The sequence below is a fragment of the Cibotium barometz genome, chromosome 45 (genome assembly GCF_041138505.1).
Source record: "Cibotium barometz isolate CiBa-2024 chromosome 45, ASM4113850v1, whole genome shotgun sequence".
Taxonomy (NCBI): domain Eukaryota; kingdom Viridiplantae; phylum Streptophyta; class Polypodiopsida; order Cyatheales; family Cibotiaceae; genus Cibotium; species Cibotium barometz.
Genome location: NC_141090.1, coordinates 35,302,745 through 35,326,409, shown reverse-complemented (window position 1 = coordinate 35,326,409; position 23,665 = coordinate 35,302,745).

Genomic DNA, 23,665 nt, shown 5'->3' with positions numbered 1-23,665 from the left:
AAATTAATTTTAATCTATGCTATCATTATTGAAATAATGGTCACACTTTTAAACCTATAGTATAGGGAGATGACTTAGGACATTATATATTTGTATGTGCGAAACTTTTTGTTGGACTAGTACCACCACCACCACCACCATCTTCTCCTCCTCCTCCCGCTAGGACCACCACCACCACCACCACCACCTCCTCCCCCTCCTCCTTCTCCTACTACTACTATGATGACTTACCTTTAAACATTTGTGGGTGGAAATTTCTTTGGAAAAGGGAAAAATTGATGAACATCTTCCGTCCACATTCTCCTTAGACATCCACTGCTTTTTGGCCACAATTACAATAATGGCTTACGCGTAGGCTGAAGAATTTGTGGTTGATTCTTGCTGTTAGCTGTTTTACCGGAACACAAGGCAATGGACTTATAGCTCTGCGCCCTACGGAATCGGAGGAGAACAAGAGATGCAGGTCTCTGCTCACGATAATTATTTGCAGAGGAAAAAGATTGATCATGTTGATGGTGTTTTTGGTGGAGGGAGCAGTTGCAGTTGTGGTGGTAAGGGCGATGCTCCCACCAGCAAGTCGACAGAGAGGATGTTGCGAGGAGAGAGCTCAACACATGCTTGTCGGTAAGGGCCATATATATGCAGTCTATTGTGCAGCTCTCAAAGTAGGTAGATTTAACAAGAGCATGCAGCACACACAGTCCACAGCACTTGCAACTTTGTATAGGTCTTGAGGGTTTCGTGTTTCAATTGCACACGACATCATATCTTCAGAATCTAAACTGTTCAACCACCATCTACCTTTAGGTGTGACTTCTACACCGCCAGCAACATAGCCCCTTTAGGGACACTATTTGGAAAAGTGGTGTCTCCACACATGCCATATCGCATATATCATAGTCCCCGCTCATCATGGGGGTTTTGGGTTTGAATCTACCCTAGTGGCATCATCTAAACTTTGCACCCCACTCATGCTTCAAAAATATTATCGCCTGTCGTCAATTTAAGCTTAGTCGACAAATTTAGCTTCTAACCAAATTGGACGATAATCATAGACTTAGATATTATGGAGTTTACTATCCATTTACAAGTAGGTAGGCTGTGAAGAGAAAATACATTTGTCATAGCACAATAAAAAGACGTCCACATAGTCTAATATGGAGCATGGAACTTCCCACAATGTACCCCTTGTGCAATTATAGCTAGTACCAAGCTATCGCATTGCCCCAGAATGTTTTATGATAATTTGGTAGAAAACACATGTGAGATGCTAAGTTTTAACTCCTTAATCAATATCATAATCTTGTGTGTACAGATGTCATTTTCCTATGTGGTCTACTTGTTAATAATGAACTCCAGGTAATAATCAAAAAATGGTACATATGCTTTCAAATCTCTACTATTTATAAGGAAATGAAACTCTACCACTTGGGCTATAAGTGGCACATGTATCAATTCTTTTGTTAGTAGTCTATGAGTAGCTACATGCTAACATGTCAAGAGATAGGTGGTTAGTTTTTTGGGTGAATCAATATTCGCAAGTTTGGTGCAGTTTTGAACAAATTTGGAAAAGTCTAGGGGGTATAATATTGAGAGCGATAGACGTAATTGAAAGTTTAATAAGGCGATAGGGGGTTAGGATTTGAATTTACATATATTTTCTACATTTTAAGAATATAAAGGACTACATTTATTATAATAAAGATGAAGGATAGGGTAACGTATTAGTAGGGCATATAGGCTATAGAGTAGTTATTTCTACAAGGGTTTAGGATTTATTTTCTAGAAAGTTCAACTTGTAATACATAAAAAAGTAATCCCTTCAAGTTACATCCCTGATTATTAGAGGGAGGGACCTTAAGAACAATCTTTATACATGCCTTGGTTTTGTACTCTCAATACTGTAGCAAAACTCACATCTTTCATGTTGGATCTTAAGGATATTCATTATATATATATATATCTTCATTATGTACTCTTAATATTATAAGAAACATCCATCATTTGGAAGGAAGTAGTCTTTCAAAGATTTTCTTGAGTGTGCCCTTGTTTATGTATTCAACATTGAACTTCTCCAATCAATGATTCAACATATTAGGATATCTTCAATGTCTAAACATTGGAATGGTAACTTAAAAATTTCCTTTACCACCAAAAGGTGGTACATAGTGATTATCTATTTTTTAATGAATGACTTTCACTAAAAGTTTACATTTTGAAAGCTAATACTACTAAGGAAATGGAGAGAAGCTATAGCTCAGTACATGGCTTCTCTCTTTCTTTTTCATATTTAATGCCAATGGTGTCAACTTTGTAGGTTTATGATGGGTAAGGTTGGATTGGAGATAATGATGTAGCATGTAAATGGAAAATAAAAGATAAATACTCTCTTTATGAAGAAATAACCAATATAGGTGGAAAGTGTATTGAGGATTTGATTTATATGGTGAAGTGCAATGTTATGGTGTAAGAAAAACCATACATTAGAAAAGTTCCTTTCCAAGTACGTAAGATATTTTAGGTTGAGAGTAGGTGTATAAAAATTAAGGGCATTTTTGTCAAAGGTATCTTAATTTTTATTTAAACCTAACTTGAATATAGATGTCTAGAAAGTCCCACACAAGGCAACAAATTAATTGTTGAAAATAAGTGATACTCTTATTGATAGAATAAAATAAGGGAACAAAAGATGAACATATATATTATAATCCAACAGGTTCTCCTTATATGAAGGAGGAGTGCTAGCCATGTATTAAAAATGTATTTCATTTATAGGATAAAAGGGAAATATTTTACCATAATCCAATTTCTTGTGTGAAGAAAGAGCCATATATTAGAAGTTTTTGGAGGATTCCATTTATCGGATTACCTATATGGTGTAAGAGATACCTAGGTAAAAGGTCTCAAAGCTATTTGTTAACACTAGTTTGATTGATAGGACAGAAAAGTGTCCATGGACATATTTATGTCCTCTTTACTGACCAACTTTATGGAATTACTTAGAACACGTGGATAGTGAAATCAAAGTTTTTCTTTTCTTATATCATCAGATATATAGTGAAGTAAAATTGGGATTTTTTAGAATCACATTAGTTACCTCTAGGCTTTTCCATTTCCTTAGAATTTAAAGGAAAAATTACAATCGTAATGCAGAGTTGTTTAGATTATATTTAGATCAATTAAGGCTTTAATTAGCCAATTTTCCATCGCTTTCCAAAGTTTTTGGTTATGCAATGCTTCACAAACATGAATATGGTGTAATACAATCTATCTTAGGCTCAAAAGTAAATTAGAACTCTAAAATTTAGGTCTTAATGAAAATTCTAAGGTATTTAGTTGTCTTTTAAAAAAATCACTTTGAGGAATTTAATAGCTAATCAAACAAGACTAGAACCAAATCTTGCACACATATTCTATACAATGTTATGCTTTGTTAGTGCATTTTGTGAGAGCCAATCACATATACACCTATTCTTTTAGGCACTTTGTTTTAGACAAAAGTATACAAATTTTGAACCATAAAAACTTCATCCATTTTTTAACATCTCATAAGACTTTAAGTGGAATATCTAGTCATTTTATTTAATAATGAACACTATTTTCATAAATTTCTCATTAGACAATCCGAATATAAGCAAGGGTTAATATATGTTGTTTTGTTCTATCAATGGAGTTTTAAAAGATGAGACCATCACCTTATCTTCTAACTAAATTGAAATGTTTCAATCCCGAGGGATTCACTCTTAGAAAACTTATGATATCATGTGAATGTACAAGAGAGGGGTTTTTTGAAATGAGGCATATCCTCCTTATAAGGTAGGGATAAGACCATGTATTTAGGTGAATACAAATCTTAAGTTTAAGTTAGCGGAAGGGGGCCTCGATAGTACTTTCATGATGGTGCATGTATGGTAATGATCTAATGATATCAAGAAATGATCACAACATGCTTTATATTGATTTAATAAGGTTATGGTGATTTACAGTGATGATTTCCTAGTACCTAACATCTATTTATTGGTAGCATGCATGAAGTACTTATGTTCACTCAATAAGGTTCAAAGTAAAATACTTTAATGAAAGGGGTGACAAAATTTTATTAGTTATGGTTCAAATTTTATATACTTTTGTTTAAAACTTTTGTCAAAATGGTTATAACTACTAACCATAAATACTTTAGTAAAATACTAGAGAAAAAACATAGATATAAGGAAGAGGGGTGACAGTCGTTTTAAAGGTATCCTTATAAGCTTAAATACAGGGTGTTATGTTCTTGTGATAATCTCTACATATGGTGATTTATCAATTATATTTAAGGTTATTTTTATCATTTTAAAAATTTTCTTTAGTTTTTTACATTTATTAATTCATGCCTTAGAAGATAAATACTAAAATACCGGTACCACTCACAAGATATGATTTTTCCTGAAAAGACATATTTATGTCCTGTTGAGATACCAAATTAGTGTTAAAGTATGTGATTTGATTGTAGGTTGAGTGTAGCCGATAAATTTGTTTAAGTGGATAATTGAAAGGTATATTAGTATCTACTTGAACCTAAAAATAAATGTGATAGGTATACTAGTTTAGGGTAATAAATACTCATAATGTAATCTACTAATTTTTAAATAAAAAGTGTAAAATATATATCATATGAACATAAATATAATGTTTGATATACGATATTTAAATGTATTTTTGAATCATTAAGTTAAGAGCATATAAATATAAAAAGTCTACATATGTTTACATAATGTTATCAGTTTTGAATACATACATACATACACACATATATATATTCATCTATTCTATGATCTATAAATACTAGTAACTCAAGCCTGGACATGTAGACACAACCTTTCTTTTTCCCACCACATTTAAGGGAACCTTTCCCCCATATTCAACCCTGTATCTCCATTTCTAGCCCTCGCATACTCCTCCATTTTCACTAATGTGTAGGACATAAATACTTTACCGAGAGAGAGAGAGAGAGAGAGAGAGAGAGAGAGAGAGAGAGAGAGAGAGAGAGCGAGAGAATTTTAAGTGAGTATTTTTATTGATTGTAGATTTGGTGAAGCCATGGAGATACAAGAGCTCTCCATTCAACTCTCTCACACACACCATAGACATATAAGAGATTAAGAAGATAAGAATAAGAGTCAATTGGCATAAAGGGTTATTGTGTTTTTGCATTATAAGAATTTGGTATTTATACAACTGGCCAGGGATTTCACTGACATAAACGAGAACATGTGAACATGTTAATAACATATGTTAATAACACAAAAAATATTGTGATCACATGTTATATTCACAAAGCTTTCACAAGGGCCTAAAAAATTTATCTTTGTCGGGCATAAAAAATCTTCTTAGGTGGCCACTGACCTGCTATTATGTGAAGATGGTAACATGAGAATATGTGAATAGCTTATTCCCATGTGTAGCCAAGCTTTTAAGGGGTTCCCAAATGGCAAGTGACCTGTTATTTTGTGAACGGTAACATGAGAACATGTGAATAACTTGTTCACATGTGTTATTATAACAAAAAATCTTGTGATCACGTGAATATTAAATCCCTGCAACTGGCCCTTATTCATACTTGGGCAGCGAAAACTTAAAAAGAGATGAACCAAATGATTACAAGAGTTACTTAGACTTTGGCATGACTAGCCATTGTATCGTTTCATAACACTTATTATGTTATCTCTCATATGTACCATAGAGATGCTAAATGAACCTCAAAATACTTTGGCTATAGTTAATTCTAGTTTTGGCTTGTTTAGTTTCACCCACATTGCATATGAGAGTAAGTTGTGACTTACTCCTGAGTCAATCGTAGCAATGTGATTTATGGTTTTTCCCTCAATAGAGATTCCAACTTTGAGATGAGAAGGCTGTATCTCAAGGTTGCTTTCCACTACAACATAATGAGGGTCTAGGAGAAAAAATAGTAGCGCTTTTATAACTACAAGGGTAAGGAGATGACGGGCCTATTTCGCTGCTAGACACACTACCATTTTTGTTGTAACGAGGTCGCTTCCAGTAACAATAGCATCAAAATTTTGCTGCTCAACAACTATATTTCACTGATGAGGAGAAATTGCATTATGTAAAAAAAAGCTAGGGCAAACTGGGGAATCATCTTGCAGGACTCCCCATTCTTCCCTAGCTCTTTTTCTTTTACAGACAGAAACTTGAAAAAAAAATAACTAGAAAGAATGCAAGTGAACAAAATATATTTTATATTGATTGACTGGAAAGGCCTTTGGCCATATACAAAAAAATCAAGGAAGGTATGGCTAATTAGAATCTTCATTGGATTCTTTTAGTTTGTCTTCATGTTCACTTGCTTTACCCACTTCAAGCTCATAGTATCGATCTTCATGTTCCTATTCCTCTTAATTCTACATACATGAAAACAAGAGTAATGTAAGTATAAAACAATAAAAGACAACATATAGATAAGAGAAGGGCTTATGTGTTTCTTAGCTTATCAGCTTGAGTCCCCAAAATGGACTCGTTCAAACGTACACCTCGCGTGTATGCATCCAAGCCCATAATTGTGGATGGGGGGCTCTATACCCATAATCGTTCTCTTCTTTTGTTAAGCCACACCCAACAACCTCCCTCTACAAAAAATAATTTAAAAAAGATACAATTAGTAATATAGCTTAAAACCAAATTAGATTAAATAAAGGAAATTAGTAAAATAGATACTTGTAAAGCGAGCAATAGAGTATTTTTCTCCCAAATTAGATTAAATAAAGGAAATTAGTAAAATAGATACTTGTAAAGCGAGCAATCGAGTATTTTTCTCCCAAGCCAAAGTGCGATGCTCCTTGCTTCCGTAGTCTCATGAAGCACTTGCCACAGCTTATTGAAAAGCACCGGGAATCTTTCCTTCCAAAGCTCCGCGCGTGCTTCCAATCCTCTTGCATGACAAAACACTTGGCTTGTCCTTTTTGTTTTTGTTGCTCTCTTAATGTTTTCTCTCTTATTATTAGAGAGCAAAAGCTTATCCTCTTCTTCATACAGTAGTCTTAGAAGGCAAGGCCCGGATGTGGAATAGGAAACTCATTCTTAAGCACATCAATAACATGTTGTTTTGATAGCTCATCTTGTGCTTTCCACTTCTTAAAGGATTTTGTGAACTCCATGTTAGCAAGTATATGCATCCGGGTGGAAGCATGAAAGGGTGTCTAAAAAATTACTCCTTTTGACCAAGGAAAAAATTGGTACTATTTTTGTACTAATTCTTTACTTCTGAGTACTTTGATTTTTTGCATGTCAAACTAGAGTATTTTTTAGGTTTGGCTATGTTGGATGCAATGTTTTGTGAAAGAAAACTCTTAAAGAAATATTCTCACATAGTATGTACACCCTTTCATGCTTTCACCCTTTCATGTTTTGTGAAAGAAAACTCTTAATGCTTGAAGTTTGTACTATTTTGGCCAATAGTATGTACACCCTTTCATGCTTTCACCCATCTGGTTGATCACTTGCTTTCCTTTAGCATCCATCACACAAGGGCCCCATCAACATCTACAATACATGGTATGGTTTGTGGATCAAGATGTGGGATGGTTCTCCTTGGGGGTGGCTCAAAACATTAGGCAAATATGGACCCAAAAAGGGGCCCTCTAAGAACTTCCATATTAGTTTTTTCTTAAAAAATGGACTGATGTTGCAAATCAAACCCAAATTTGTTGGATATTGTAGATTGAGAATCTACTCTTCGAGATATATAGCATGATGGGCAATTTTGCATATTTAAGTCCAGCATGTAGTGAGAAGAAAATGTAGGGCTTTGGGCATAATCAAATCTTCCTGGGTAATGTTCGCCCACTCCACCCCGTCTTTGTTTGGGTTGCCCCTGTATGTGCCCTTGGTCAGCTTGGGGGCATTTGTGAGCCTAATAGAGGGCTAGTCTAGGTTGGGGAGCTGTATTGCATCTCTAATAAGTTCCATGTTGAGTTGTACCCTTTGTAAATGACCCTCATTGTCCAAGACTTCCCTGTTGTGCATGCTGACATCATAACTCTCAATGAAATACAAAATGTTGTACAAGTCTGGCCCCCATGGCTCTAGAGTGGGCAAGCCTCCCATGCCTAGTTGCTCCAGCTTTTGTTATGATTACAGGGTCAATGCTACTACACTGTATATGAAGAGATGTAGGGGAGAAGAGAGCTTGAGCTCTTACACACACACACTCACACAAACCCTAGAAGAGAACACACAAGGCGAGAGGCTGAAAATTTCTTCTTCTCCTTCACACAACAAAAGAGGTCTACAAAGAAGATAAAGTGACTAACACCCATAATAGAGTATATACAAGCAGTCCATAATGTGAACATGCTAAGAGGAGTGGGTAGATGTGGACTAGTTAGTATAGTCCAGGTGTAGAATCTCTGGCGAAGATATGTCGGTGCCAGCTACCCACCAGTGATGTAAATGTCGAACAGTCATACAGGTGCCTTGTGAGTGTCATCTCATGTTGAGCTTGACATCTCAACACTCCCCCTCAATATCAACTCCAGATCATAAATTACTTGTTGGCAAATGCAATCTAAGCGAGCTTGGAACTATAGAAAATTGGGAGAATCTTTCAACTTCTCCATCTTTTATGGTAGGTGTGATAGTGTAATTTTGGCGAATCTATCTCCCTACCTCACTCAAAACTAGAAACAATTGGGCTATCTTCCTAAATGAAATCTTTGATAAAATAGCCCGGAACTTGCAAATAGCCCCTATTTGTTCCTTGGCTTGGAGGTCTTGATTAATAATTTTTTTGATAGGAAAAGGCTACTGGGACTACACTGAACGTGAACATGAAGAGGCACCAGAGATACTTAAGATTAATGCAACTGTTGCAGATGTGAAAGAATACAAGGATTGGAATAAAGAAGCAAGGAAAGTCACGTACTGGCTTTCTATTAGCATACACGACACCATGATTGGGAATATATAGGATGCCAAGTCACCCAAGGAGGCATGTGACACGTTGGTGAAGTTGTGTGAAACTAACACTAAACCTAAACCTAGCACCCAAGGGTGTAACAAAGGAGTAACATGCTGATAAAAATAAGAAGAGAGCTTTCCACTCTTATGTGAAGATAAAAGAGAGGATTAGAGCAAAATATGTAAAACAAAAGAGGAAACAACACAAGATTTTTGTAACAAAAGAATGCTTAAAGCTTAAACAAAAAAGGCAACATGTGATATTAGAACATTAATGAGACCTCCTACAAGTTTACCTCTATGCATAGGCTAAAGCAAGCTCTATGCATAGGCTATATGCATAAGGATATATGCATAGTCTCTATGCATAAGGCTCTACGTGTAGGCTCTATGTGTAGGGCTTTATGCATAAGGCCTATGCGTAGGCTTTATGCATAAGGTCTATATGCATAAGACTCTATGTATAGGCTCTATGAATAGAGCTTTATACATAAGGTTCTATGCATAAGGCTCTATGCATAGGCTCTATGCATAGAGCTTAATGCATAAGGCCTATGTGTAGGCTTTATGCATACGGCTCTATGCATATAAGACTCTATGCATAGGCTCTATGCGTAGAGATTTATACATAAAGCTTTATGTATAAGGCCTTTATGATTTATGTATAAGGCCTTTATGTATAAGGCCTTTATGATTTATGCTACAAGCAATTGACTCTTATGCATGTATGTATAGGAAATGTCGATCGACCCATCATAAGACCCAGAGTAGCAAATCTGCTATCCATTCTAATCGAACAATATGGGTAGTAGCAAGCTTGGTCTCAGTTTACTTAGATGAAGGTATGGTTCCATCAAAACCTTTTCACATACATAAAGTTAACCTTTTATTCATTCTATAAGTCTTATTGTTTAATCTTATATGCATGCGAGCTTACAATCAGGATAGTTGATGCCACGGGGCTAATCTAACCCACTTTGGCCAACCAAGGCAGACCACACCTTTGATAGGAGTGGTCTGCGCCTCTGATAGGTGTAGGTCCTAGTGGCGTGGGGCCGAGTGGTGCAGGCATGGATTTCATAAACATGTTCACAAATTCGTGATCATGTTAACAAAATGTGTTATTAACATTCTAAAACATGTGATCACAACATATATTCACAAGACTTGATCTCTTATCGGCCAAAACTTACTATTCCTGTAAACCCGCCGGGATTCTTTGTTTCCCGGCGGGCCCCGCCGCCGGGGAACAAAGAATCCCGGCGGGCATATTTCTTATTAATAAAAGGCGCCCGACACCCTTCAGTCGGCTTTTTGGGAAGGTTGTCCTTGTTTTGGGGGCGTCACATCTTTCCTTGAAGTGCTTATAGAGCTCCTGGTTGGCTAGGAGTGTCCTCTAGGGAAGAACGTCCTTCTCTTAGGGGCTATTATGTTTCCTTGTTGGCACTCCTAAGGCTACTGAGCCACTAGTCCTCAATTCTTTGAATTGTGGGTAGAGTGTGGTTCGTAGCTAATACTCGCGGAGATTTAGGGACAAAGTTGGAGTCACTTCAACTTTGCATTCACGCAGCGCAGGTAGTCTACCTTATTCTGCTCTATAAATGGTTTGATGGAGCCAAGAGTCCTCCTTAGGGGCTTGTATTGGTTCTTGATATTTGATATAGTCTTTATTAGACAAGGGTCTATTGTCCTATACTAGAGTGTTGGGCAAACATAGATCTTTGATTTGCTTTGTCAATGTTAGAGTCTTAGAGGTCTTTTGTCCTATACTAGAGTATTGGGCAATCATAGATCTTTGATTTGTTTAAAGTATCCTTAATTGGGTAGAAAGACATCCTTCATCGGGGGTGCAATGTGCATTGTATGCATGCTGTCAATTACATGTATCTTAATCTTAGAATACACATTTATGCATTCGTCTTGTCTTGTCGTGACGCTAAAAGTCTAGCAAAAATTAATATCTACGGTTCTGTAAGTTGAAAAATAAAATTCCTATAGGCAAAAACCTTTCAGTCATCCTTTGCAGTTAGCATGAATCGTCATGGATGTCTTTCTCTTTTAAAATAAAAACAATAAACAACATATTGCCTATTTAGATTACTTCCCAAGTACTACCAGTCAACTCATTTTTGGCATCTACATATCTACCTACTTTTCGACTATTGGCCTCCGGATCCGAGGCAAATGCTCATGTAGAGCAGCACCATATACTCCATATTTTTGAGGACTTTCCACACGCTCCCCACTATTAAAGCCAAAGGAAACTCCTCTTTTCTAAGAGAAGTATAGTGAGAAGATTGAGGGCTCTCCATCCACTATAACCACCTTACTCGCGAACGAATAACGGCTCCTAACTTGACATAAGCAGCATTCTATATGATATATAACAATGCCCCATATCTCTATGCATACCCTATGCATAGTGTATACATACCCTAAGCATACCCTTATACATAGCCTATGCATACTCTTATACATAGCCTATGCATACCCTTATGCATAGGGTATGCATGGCCTATGCATACCCTAAGCATACCCTAATACATACCCTTATGCATAGCCTATGCATACCCTATGCATAAGGTATGCATACCCTTATGCATAGCATATGCATACCCTTATGCATAGCCTATGCATGGCCTATGCATACGCTATGAATAGCCTATGCATACCCTATGCATAGCGTGTTCATAGTCTTATGCATACCCTATGAATAGGTTATGCATAGGCTATGCATACCCTATGCGTAGCGGCCTATGCATAGCTTATGCATAGCCTATGCATAGCATATGCATAGGCTGTGCATAAGCTATGCTTAAGTCTATGCATAGGCTATGCATAACCTACCCATAGGGTATGCATAGGCTATGCATCGTGTATGCATAGGCTATTGATAGCGCATGAATAGGCTATGCATAGACTTTGCATAAGGATATGCATAGGTATGCATACGCTATGCATACCCTATGCATAGAGTATGCATACGCTATGCATAGCCTATGCATATCCTTATGCAAAGGCTATGCATACACTATGCATAGCCTATGCATAGGGGCCATATGCTCTTGACCTAAACCTAATCCTCGGTACCCAAGGATGCAAAAACACAAAGAGAAGAAGCATAAACAAAGAGGGCTTACCTCTACTAGTAGCTGAATCCATATGAACCGCTACGTGGCTGGAACCTTGGGGGTTGTTCACTTAAATAGACCTACAAAAAATTATCATAATAAACCAGAACATTAGTTCATTAGTTCATAAGCACTATGCATAGGCTATGCTTGAGCCTATTGTTAATTCTATTCATAAGCCTATTGTTAAGCCTATTATGCATAAGCCCTATTGTTAAGTCTATGCATAAAGTCCTATTGCATAAGTCATATTACATAAGGCCTATGCATAGTCTTATTGCATAAGGTCTAGGCCTAGACTTATTGCATAAGCCATGCATAGGCTATGCATAAAGCCCTATTGTATAAGGCCTATTGCATAATCCCTATTTCATAAAGCCCTATGCGCAAGGCCTATGCATGAAACCTATGTATAAGGCTATGCATAAAGTTCTATTGCATAAGCCCTATGCATAAGGCTGTGCATAAACCGATGGCATAGCCTATGCAAAAGGCTATGCATAAAGCCCTATTGCATAAGACCTATGCATAAGGCTATGCATAAACCTATTTCATAGCCTATGCATAAGCCCTATGCATAAGGCTATGCATAAAGCCCTATCGCATAAACCTATTGCATAGGGCTTATGCATAGCCTTATGCATAAGGCTATGCATAAAACTTATGGCATAGGGCTTATGCATAAGCCCTATTACAAAAGGCCTATGCATAGCCTATGCATAAGCCCTATCCATAAGGCTATGCATAAAACCTATTGCCTATCCTATTGACATAACCCTAATCTCGGGCACCCAAGGGTGCAAAACCACAAAGAAAAGAAGCATAAGAAAAAATGAAGAAAGAGAGCTTACCATATGAGAGGCTATGCCCAAACCATTTCTCACTTGAATAAACCTAAAAAAATAAAACATAATAAATAAAACATTTAATCCTCATTAACACATTAGTAAGAAAGAATAACAAGAGGAAAAATAGGTGAGTACCCTAAAGCCTAATCTTAATGCATAAGTGAATGAAAAAATTAGTTTATGTTAAGCCTAAACCCTAGTTCTATGCATAGAATGCTTAATAGAAAGCTTTGATGGAGAGATCTCCATTAAAGTTCTCTATTAGAGCTCTATGCATTAGGCTAGGGTTAGGACAAGGGAGAGGAAAGAGAGGGGAAGGGAGAAAGGGGAAGAAAAGGAGAGAAAGGGGAAGAAAAGCTCACATTGAGCTATGTCCAAGCTTTCCATGAAAGCTTGGAAGAAGACAAAGATTGAAGAAAACCATAAAGCTTGAAGAAAGCAAGAAAGGGCTTACCTTGGAGAGGGAGACTTGATTTATGAAAAACCCTTGAGAGAAGAGGTGTGGTGGGAGGAATAGTTGGGCTCTGCAGGCGTAGCAGGCGTAGCCTGTGCATGTGTAGGATAGGGGAAGTAGGTAGGTATTGACACCCGTTCGACGGATATTTAGGCGGGAGTCACAGTTTGCAGGTTACTGCTCAACAATAAATTTCGTTGCTAGCTTCACTCTGCTGAGCAACGAATTTTCACTGTCGAATTTTCACTGTTGGGCAACGTTTTTTTGCTGGGATTTTCATTGCTAGGCAATAAAAAAACACTGCTATGGTCTGAGTAGCAGCAAAACCGTGGGTTATTTTCTGTTTGTAGTTTTGAATGTTGTTGTATGTTTTGTATGAGTTCACCCTAAATCAGTTTTGGCCAGGTTAAAGATGTCTGGCAAGGGACAGAAGCTGGTTCCGAGGCATGGTTGAGAGAAAACATTTGATGTGTTAATTCCATATTGGTGTGGCATGAAGATCAATCATCTCTTCGATCCCTTGCATATCTTCAAGAATGTGGAAAAAAATATTTGGGACCATTTAATTGGTAAAAGAGATACAAAGGGTGCAAGGGATGACTTATAAAACATTTGAAACCTCCAAAGTGCATGGCCAATTGAAAGTGAGAGTGGCAAAATAGTCCTACCAAAGGTACCATGGGTATAGACCAAGAGGGAGCAGAATAAGGTGAAAAGTGTGATTGTCTCTTTTCATACACCAATGGTGTTGAAATGTCAAGCTCGTATACAGCTGGAGGATAGCACATGGGTGCTGACAGAGTGACAGTATGGTAGATAGATATCGTGTGGTGTGTTTATGACCGCGTCCAGCTGGTCATGTGTGGTGTGGACATTACATTAGGTTTACTTTGTAGTGTGGACATAACGCTATGTTGTGTTCTCCTTTGTGTGTGAGAGAGAGATGGTGACTATGGCTTCTCTCCTTCTCTATGATTGATGGATATGGATTAGGGTTTGCTTCTCTTGTGTGTGCTCCCTCCTGCTTCTGTTTTTTATCATGGTATCAGAGCCAAGAGCTCATTAGCTGTGTTGTGAGAGTGAGTGAGAGAAGAGGGAAGAAGAAGAAAAAGCTGTGAAGGAAGCCATTGGAGCTTGGAGCAAAGGAGAAGCTGTGGAGCTCACCTCGGTTACAGATCTGAAGCTTGGCCTAACTGGTAAGAGTAGCAAAACTCCCTTGAGCGGATTGCAGGTGCCAAAGAGCAGGTTCAGTGAAGATTGAAGTGCAAGCAGAAAATTTCTGGTTTTTCTCTAAGCTTTCATGGAAAGCTTGAAGTGAATATACTCTTGGCAAATGTATACACAAAGGCGCGTGTATTTGAGCTTGCACATGTATTAGCAAAGTGGGCACAAGCAACATACAGAATCTTGAAGCAGATTGATGCATACAGATTTGAACAAAATCAAGTGGAAGTGAATTTATGCAAAAGGTTTTGGTTTTTTCACAAAAACAGTGGACATACCCTCCGTGGAGGATTGATTGCAGGAGCTAGAGGAAGAATTGAGCCAAAACCTTCAAGCACAAGGTAGATTAGGTCATTGCTAAGCATCCTATCAATTCAATTGTGAAAAACCCTCTCTCCTAGAGCTCCAGGAGCAGGCGGTGCATCTCTCTGCAGAATTCTGGATAGTCTCATTTGTTGATATCAAGCCATTCACTCATTTCTAATCCATTTGATGCCATTCAAAGCTTGGGGAGTTTAGCAAAGACATTGCTAAGGTCTTGTGATGCTTGGTTGCAGCTCATTTGATGTATTTGGAGCTCATTGAAGTAATTTATCAGAGGTGTGCAGGTTTGCAGAAAGTCTGTCCAGAAACAAAGCAGTATTAATCAAGGCATTAATCCTTGTCTATATCAAATTGGCCTAATTCCTTTGGTACAAGTAGAGTCCTATGAGTTGCTAAACGTTTGATTCAAAAAGTTTTGAATTTGGATAAGATTTGAAGGAGATAGAACACTTTTAGTGAGAGGTGGTACCTGACAGATGCAGAAAAAAGCAAACCAGGGAGCTACAAAAATTCGTGGTTCTCATTCACCTTGAAGAATTTAATCAAACCCTTCTAGGATATATTGGAGCAATGTGTTTGGAAGCCAATGCAAGTTGAATCATTGAATTTGGACAAGATTTGAAGGATTTAGAGCATAATCTTGACTGGTTACTGGCGAGAAAAAAACCAGAAAATTTTTTGTGAAGGAGTATCATTTGGTTTCAACTTTGATCGAGTGTACATTGTTGGTGAATCATTGTGGGATGTTAATGCACACAATTTGCAAGCATTTGATGTGATTTGGAGAGATTTGAAGCTTTACAGGTCTGGCATACAACTTGTCAAAGGGGTACATCTACTATATTTTTGCAACAATGGGAGATGGTCCGATACAGATTGTTGGAGAGAAGCTTGACCGCACTAACTTTCAAGTGTGGAAGTTTCGAATGAAGAGTTTTTTGAAAGGCAAAGGTTTATGGAGTCTCGTCTCGGATGAAGACCCGGAGCCATACCTACCTCCTCAACCAAATAATGCTCAGTTGGTGGCTCATAAGCAATGGGTAGAGCGGTCTTCGAAGGTGTTGCATTATTTTTCAATATGTGTAACAGATGCCTTGCTTATTCACATCCAAGATGCAGATACACCGAAAGAAGCATGGGGTATATTGTGCCAAATGTATGAGACAGACACTGGTGCAAGGAAGATACAACTAAAGCAACAAATTCACAGTGTAACACGAAGGAATAGGAGTATACATGAGTATGTTCAGGAAATCAAGGGTTATGCAGATTCCTTGTCATCAATCCATGCCCCAATGGATGATGATGATTTGGTTTCTCTCACATTACGTGGTTTAGGCAAAGAATACAAATCTTTTGACACTTCCATCTCAGTAAGGTTGGGAGGAATGCCAGACTTTAATAAGCTTGTGTCACTACTCATTGTGGAAGAATTGAAGCTTGGCCTTGGTGGTATGAGTGTTACAGGTGGTGCATCCTCGTCAAGCAATGATGAGCATGCAAGGAATCAGACTTTTTACTCATCTAGAGGCTTTCGAGGCAGGGGGAGATTTACCCCTCGAGGCCGTGGAGGACGTGGTTGGAATGACAGGTCTACTCAACCACAATCAAATCAGAATTTTCAGAATTCACAGTCATCATTTGGATCACGTGGAGGTCATGGATTTCAATCCCATAAGGGGAGATTTGGAACAGGTGCTCGTGGTAGAGGACGATGGCAAGGTCCTCAACAAAATTTGAATGGGATTGAATGTCACTATTGTGGCAAACTTGGACATATGGCAAAAGATTGTTACAAAAAGCAGAATGATGTGAGGAATGGAAGACCACAACATGGAAATTATGCATCTACTAGCAACAATGATGGGAGTTCAAATCATCTTTTTGCAATGAAGCACATTATGGGGACAATGGATTCTCAGAATGCTGGAGATGAGTCATGGTATATGGATTCAGGTGCCTCAAACCACATGACATGTCATGGTGAGTGGTTTGAGAAGATGCAACCATTGGATACAAATGGTTATGTGGTCACAGGAGATGATACTCAGCATCTTATAACACATGTTGGCAGTGTGCCTTTGAGGATGCATGATGGAAATGTGAAGAATATGTCAGAAGTGTTATATGTACCATCCATCACAAAGAATTTGGCATCAGTAGGCCAAATGGTTGAGCAGGGATTACAAGTAAGATTCAATGAGAATGGCTGTTTTGTGGAAGACTTTAAGCATGGCTGTAGATTGATTGCCAAGGGCAAGAAGGAAGGAAGGTTGTTCAAATTGGATGCAGGCATACCAGAATTGAGCTCAGCCATGTTTTCAAAGAGCAATGGGATTGTGCAGGACATTGACATGTGGCACAAGAGGATTGGACATGTCAATATACAGAGATTAAAGAACATGCAAACAAGAGGCATTGTCAGTGGATTGCCTCGATTCAAATATGATGGACATATGCATGTTTGTGAAGCTTGTCAGTTTGGAAAGCAGGCAAGGTTGAGGTTTCCTAGAGAAGGAAATATGAGTAACAGGCCACTTGAGATAGTACACAGAGATGTATAGGGCCCTGCACAAAATCCATCTATCAAAGGAAGCCTATACTATGTGACATTTATAGATGACTTCAGCAGGATGACATGGATATATTTTTTGAAAGAGAAGAGTGAAGTGCTGGAAAAGTTCATGGATTTCAAAGCTCTTGTAGAAAAGCAATATGGCTGTTGGATTAAATATTTGAGAACAGATGGAGGTGGTGAATACACCTCAAAAGCTTTTGAGCATTTCTTACGGAAGCATGGGATAAGAAGACAGTTGACATGCAGGTATACACCTCAGCAGAATGGTGTAGCTGAGAGAAAGAATCGAGTCATATGTGAAGTGGCAAGGGCAATGCTCAATGAAAAGAGCATGCCAGATTACTATTGGGCAAAAGCATGTGCTACTGCAGTGTATATCCTGAACAAAACACCTACAGCAGCCATTCATGGAAGCACGCCAGAGATGCGGCTTACAGGTTACAGGCCAGACATTGGACATCTCAAAGTCTTTGGATGTGTAGCTTATGTCCATGTGCCTGATGAAAGAAGATGGAAGTTGGATCCTAAGGCAGAGAAATGTGTATTTGTTGGATATGCACAGGATCGAAAGGCCTACAAACGTTATAACCCTCAAACTAGACAAGTAGTCATCTCACGAGATGTGGTGTTTGATGAGCTTGCTAGTTGGTACAAAGCAAAAGATGAGGGAGTTATTGACTCACTTGAGGCAGATGTGTCTGTGAACTTGCCATCACAAGCAAGTTCTAGTTCTACTACTATGTCTGGGCCAGCAGCAGCAGAAGCTGAGAGTAGCAGTGTACGTCCATGGTCAGGACGTTTGAGGCATGAGAGTGTGAGCACTGGGAGTAGTGCTATGGATAAAGACAAGAAGAAAGTTGAAGGAATTGGGATCACAGGTTATGAGTCATCTAGTTCTGAGAGTTTGGATGAGGAGCTCGGCATACCTGTTTTACGCACACCTGGTGCTAGGCAGGACAGATATGTGCCACCACATACTCGTGTTACAGGTGTACAGAGTGAACCGCATGCATTGCGGAGATCCCAGAGAGTCAGATATCCAGTTGAAAGATTGACATATAGAGATTTTGCTATGCACTATGCATACATGACATCTATGGTAAAGCATGTGGAACCTACATGCTATACAGAGGCTATTGGAGAGCGTGTATGGGAGAAAGCCATGGATGAAGAGATGGATGCTTTGGACAAAAATGATACATGGGAATTGGCTGAGTTACCTCAAGGAAAGAATGCAATTGGTTGCAAATGGGTGTATAAGGTAAAGTGCAAGTCAGATGGCAGCCTAGAGAGACATAAGGCAAGGCTGGTCGCTAAAGGATATGCACAAACTTATGGTCTTGATTATGATGAAACTTTCAGCCCAGTGGCTAAGATGGCTACAGTGAGGTCTATATCATAAACCTCACTTGGATGCTTTGAGACGTATTCTGAGATACGTCAAAACTACCGTGCATTATGGTCTTTTCTATGAGGCAGGAAAAGACATGCATGTTTATGGATATACAGATGCAGATTGGGCCGGTAGTGCATATGACAGGAGGTCTACCAGTGGCTATGTTTTCAGCCTTGGTAGTGGAGCTGTGAGTTGGAGCAATAAAAAGCAACCTACAGTTACTTTATCTACCACAGAGGCAGAGTATCGTGGAGCAGCCATAGCTGCATGTGAGGCTATGTGGTTGAAGAAGTTGCTAGATGATGTCAGGTTACAGAGTGATATGAGAGTTGTCATTCATTGTGACAACATGAGTAGTATTCAGCTTGCCAGCAACCCAGTTTATCATGCCAGGACCAAACATATTGAGGTCCACTATCACTTCATCAGAGAGAAAGTGCTAGATGGGCATGTTGATTTGACATATGTGTAGACAGATGAGCAGGTTGCAGATATCTTTACCAAAGCACTTGGTAAAGATAAGTTTGAGTATTTTCGTACTAGATTGGGAGTCCTAGAGATGGACATGTCGAGCTTGAGGGGGAGTGTTGAAATGTCAAGCTCGTATACAGCTGGAGGATAGCACATGGGTGCTGACAGAGTGACAGTATGGTAGATAGATATCGTGTGGTGTGTTTATGACCGCGTCCAGCTGGTCATGTGTGGTGTGGACATTACATAAGGTTTACTTTGTAGTGTGGACATAACACTATGTTGTGTTCTCCTTTGTGTGTGAGAGAGAGATGGTGACTATGGCTTCTCTCCTTCTCTATGATTGATGGATATGGATTAGGGTTTGCTTCTCTTGTGTGTGCTCCCTCCTGCTTCTGTTTTTTATCAAACGGCGCACGAGTAATGCATTCATTGAAGGGTTCCTTCACAAAGACCAAAAACAAAGAGAGGAACAGTTATATGGCCTCAAGACACATGATTGCCACAAGATATTACATGTATATAAATAATCACTTATTCATTTTCTCTTTATGGTACATAATTGGTAAGCTCATATACTAACTTCCATTTTTCTCTATGTGTAGTTTATTCTTCCAATTGCTATAGTTGGTTGTGGAGACAAGAAAGTGAGAGAGGCTATTTACAAAATGGGAAGCTTGGTGAGGTATGAATCTTCTCTTCAATTCACTAAGTTATATTACTTATTTGGAATTCTCATGCGCTCACAAGTTATGTATTTGTAAACAGTACACATATTTGCTATGTATGTAGGTACATATCCTTAAAGGAGATAAATCCTACATTCATTGAGATGGCTTATCTCAATGCTATTGAGACAGTGTGTACGATCGAGGACAACTTTCCTAGAACAATTCTTACTAGCCAATTCCATCTTGTGGTGCATTTGGTTGATGAAGTGGTGTTGTTCATGTTTGATGGATGCTTTTCCTTAAAGGTTCATGAAAACCTTAAAGGACTTTGTGAGACAAAGAGAAAGGCTAGAAGCAAGCATGGAAGAGGGATGGTTGAGGCAAGAGTCTCTTGTGTATATCTCAAAACATCTATCTCGCATAGATCCTTCCATGCCACGATTGTGGAGCAATAAGGAGGATGACCGACTAATCACTAATGTGCCTTAGGGAAAAGGAAGGCAATGAAGACTGGATGAAGAATTACACCACAAGGTGAATACATTTTGCATTCTAAATAATCCCATCCTGGAGAAGTGGATTGGGAAATTCAGCATCCAACAACTCTTTGGAATTTCATGCAGTGAAAATAGCAGTGTAATTTCGTTTGCTATTTTGCTATGTAGCAGTGAAATTATAGTATAGCAACAAGGTTTCGCTACTATAGGCGCTGTTCAGTAGCGAAATTTTGCTTCTATAAATGCTATGGACCAACAAAATGTCGTTATTAACAGCACTGCTCAGGCAAAAATTTGTTGTGGATTAGCAAATGGAATCCTCGACATACCGACAAAAAAAGTATTGTTGAAACGCTGCTATGCCCCCGACATGTTGTAGTGATAAAGGCTATGTATAAGCTTTTATAGGCTCTATACATAAAGCCTATGCATAAAGCTTTTATACATATAAGCTTGCATACACTCTATGCATAATTCCCTTATGCATAATTTTCCATATGCTTCAAGGCTTGCATAGGCTCTTGTGCATAGAGCCTATACATAAGCTTTATGCATAGGCTCTATGCATAAAGCCTATGCATAAGATAATTTTTGCATAGAGACTATGCAATCTTATACACCTACATAAACTTTATGCACTAAGATAAACCTAAACCCTGCACCCAAGGGTGCAATAAGTATACATTTTGTCTAGAGGATTACAAGAAAAAGGGAGATTATCTATTTTTTTGTGAAGTCGAAGGAGAGGATTAGTGCAAGACCTACAAAACATAAAATTAAACAAAGTGATTAATAGCACACTTAATAAAGCTTGCATGAAGCCTACACATAAAGCTTCATGTAAGCTTTATGCAAGAATAGCTCTATGCATGCCTATGCATAGAGCTTTATGTGTAGGCTTCATGTGTAAGCTCTATGCATAGGCTTATGCATAAAGCCTAGGCATAGAGCCTATGCATAAAGCTTGAAAGCCTATGTTTAGGCTTTATGCATACGCTTCATGCAAGCTCTATGCATAGGCTTATACATAAATCATATGCATAAGCTTACAAGCCTATGCATAGGCTTTATGTAAGCCTATAGATAGAGCTTGCAAGACTATGCATAGGATTTATACATAGAGCTTTATGCATAGGCTTCATGTGTAGGATTTATGTACGCTTTATGCAAGCCTATGCATAGATCCTTTCCGGATGATCCATAGGAAGAAGGATAGGCATAGAGGAATTAATACACGGTAAGATAGGCAAAGAGGAATCAATGCTCGACTTATAGGAATCAATGGTCATAGAGGAATCAATGCTCAATGTGCTCGCCACCATCTCTGCCCTCAAGATCATACCCACATGATCTAACTCACACACATCACTATCACACATCATCATCATGTGCATATGTGTCCATAGCATCATGTGCACACACCCTTTGATTTCAAGGATAAAATCATTGTGGGAGGTGATGGTTTATAGTGAAGTAGATTTGGTATGCATATGCACATAGGGGGGAATATGAGCTTAGGGTCATTTACATGTGTACCTTTGGGGGACTTGGGCTATATTAGGCATAGGGCTCATAGGAATTGTTCATTTTTTATCATATTTTACTCTATAGACATCTATGTCTTCTTGGTGCTAATGCCCAAGCTTCCATGATGACCTTTGTGAGGTGAAAAAAAGAAAGAAAACCCTTGCCTCTACAGCCCTTCCACCTCGCAAACTTGGAAACACACACGAATGGGGGCACCACCAGCCACCGGCTGGAACACTCTCGCACTTCACTACCCAACCCACGCCAGACAGATAGCATAAAACAGGGGCACCATAGACCAAGATAAACACCCAGCAATTATATTCCAGTCAACACACCATACAAGCTTCTCTCGACACAGAAGCTTTACTCACACAACTTACAAACACACACTCAGGCCAGTCAGCTGAGGATACACCACATCCCCAATCACCGCATGATCCACACGCCTGCCTGCTGTACCAATCACACCAGAATGAACCCGACCACTCTCACTTCAGAAGGCGCCCACACCAGCTAACCTTCAACTCTCTGCAGCCCATCACTTCTGCATGTGTCGTCAGCAGCAGCTCGACCAATCATCTCTCTCTCTCTCTCTCTGTGCCAGCCTCTTCAAACCCTTCCTCTCTCTCTGTGCTGATCCTCTGCCAGCCTCTTCAAACCCTTCCTCTTGCAGCTTATCTGCAGTGCTACCGGCCCACCACCAAGCAGCAACACCTGTCTCCTAGGCGGCCCACACCAGCCACCAGCCTTCACTCATATCCACAGCCACACGCTGTCCACTTGTCTTCAGCGTCCACTCTGACTGACCGAACTGACCGAACCAAGGCCACACCACCTCAGTCCGTCCACACTCCAGCCTTTGTTGCTCTTTACTTCACTCACTAGTCGCTATCACCAGTCCATCGGCTGTCCTCACCCGCAGACAATCATCATCCACTCATCTTCTTCGCGAGCCTGTCGGCCTTGTCCACCAATAGCTGCACCCAAGCCTGCTTGCGTTCAATTCTAAGGCGGCCACACACTTCAAACGGTCGAACAGCTGAAATCAACCCCAGCGAACCTCTCACCGGACAGGCCTGCAACAAGCCCAAATCAAATGCCGTCCACCTTGAACACCTGGCAACGCCCTTCATAGCAAAATCTTCACACACGCCACGCATCCATATGTACATTGACCAAAAAGACCTCTCAAAAAATGCCTGACTTACTTTGCCACCCCCCCATCTGCTAGAGCATTCATGCTCAGCAGCAAAAGCATAAATCCAGTAGTCATCCACCAGGATCAAAAGGAAACATTTGCTCATCATCCCATTCCCCAGCATCCTTCAAACACCATGGCTGCATCACTGCATAACATCGACCATATGCATCAAAAAATCATTCACGTCCACTTCATCCACAACAAACCTCCCCGTCTTCAAAATCTGTGGCATTCCAGCATTTAGCATCCCATTCATCCACACCAATGAAGGCCAGGTTCCAGCATTTCGACCTTTCTGCACACCAAAATCCAGATCCTCTCCCACGGGAGTGTCCACAAACACTTCCAGCTCATGCAAAACAGGCATCTCTTCACAACCATA